Below are 1867 nucleotides of genomic sequence, written 5' to 3' on the forward strand. Positions count from 1 at the left end.
ATCTGGGAATGTTCCTCCCAGGAGGGTAGACAAGGATGTTGAAGTTGGCAGAACATCCAAGTTTCCCTCATTTGCCTGTGAAGGCACTGGATCCTCGAAAGAATCAAAAACAGCAGTGTCTGACCGTGACATGGTCGACAAGGTGTTTGCAACCGTCAATTCATCAAGTGTGTGCACCTTACTGTGCGAAGTAGTGATATGAGTTGGTAGAGGTGATGAAATTTGTGGTGTTACAGTTGCCTCATGTTGTAGATCTCCTGAAGTGCTAAGAGATAAGGTGGTAGTGTCAGAAACAACACTTTTTAGTGGTGCACTTAGAAGATCTTCTCCCTCTCTCTCAGAATTTGTAGCTGTATGGCTAGAGGGGTGTGAGGTTTCTGCTTCATAGGTGTGTGAAGGAATGCCTTGGTTATGAGTTTGTGGGATTGCAAACGCATTGGCATTTAGAAGAAGAGGATCATCTGTGTCTAGCATATTCATCCACAATTCATCAGGATGAAAAGACAAATTATCAGGATTAAATTCAGAAGAACCTGTTGGTTGCTCCGGAGTGTAATTGTCTGTGAATAGATCATCGTAGTTTACAGCCCTTTCAGAGACGACATCAGATTCACGTGGAGGGACTACTGGATCAGCATCAACATCCATAGGAGCATGTCCCTCAGTGGCTTCAGTCATTGGCTCTGCAGCAGGATCAACTTCAGCAGCTTCTTCAGTATTCACATCATCCTGGATTTCAGGAGCAGCCTGTCCGTGTGGTACCTGTACCTGTACATTCATATTCTCAAAGAAATTTCTTAGTACTTGGGTTAGTACCACAGGATGATTATTGGGATAATTGGCTTTGTTATGGAGAATCATCAGCTGTTTGAGAGAAAGATAAGAGTTATTAGAAGTTACACAACGAGCATATGCAGCTTTCTCCGTTGTGGACAATGCATGATTGAGGACCAGCTGGAAGAATCGTGGATACAACATTGAAGAACGAGGTCCTGTCAGTGTCCTTTGGAACTCTTCCATGATCAGATGCCCAAAGTTGATTGGCCGGTTTTCAGCAATGGCAATGCCAAAATTCTGATTGAAAGTTGTGAGACCATGAAATCCGCCAACCTTTGGAGCAAAGACATATGATACACAGGAGAAGAAAAAGTTCCATTCCTTTGGGAGATGAGTGACATATATCTTTTTGGGTAACCTCCCTTGATCATCAAGTGAACAGTTGATCTGATTGAAAAATGCTATTCGTTCCTCTTCAGTAGGTACTGGGACAAAATTGGCAGTTGGAAGTCCCAGTACTTCATTCAGCAATGTCTCAGATATAGTAAAGTTCCGACCTTGAATCACGCAACTTACACCTAAAACTTGATCAACATCGCTAACACGTGCTGTGTTCATAAAATCTCGAAGTAAATCATTAATCAGCAGTGTATGTTGAGTCATGGCTATACGTGCAAGTGAAGCTTCACTCAAGAAACGAACCCATCTTTTAAAATTTTGCGGTTTGATTAAATCATTATTTGCAACAATAGTGTAATTTGTCTTTGGAATTACAAAATTTGCAGCCATTTTTAATTTAAATAAATTAAAAATGAAGGAAAATTTTGTTTGTTTAGAAACGAGACAAATATATCACAATGGTACGAAAATAATAATTTAAACACGAGCCGAAAAACCCTAATTCTTATAATTTCGAAATCTGATGAAACTAAAGTATGTTGTTCCTTTCGAAATTCTAAGACTAATGGTATCGGAATCGCAAATTTTTAACACCAAAATCACGTAGAAACTAAGCCCGGAAGTTGAAAAGTCTTGAAAACCCCAACGAAAAACTATAACGGATCGTAAAGATTTTTATATGAAAAGAACG

Source organism: Daucus carota, chromosome 7 (genome assembly GCF_001625215.2).
Source record: "Daucus carota subsp. sativus chromosome 7, DH1 v3.0, whole genome shotgun sequence".
NCBI classification, from domain to species: Eukaryota; Viridiplantae; Streptophyta; class Magnoliopsida; order Apiales; family Apiaceae; genus Daucus; species Daucus carota.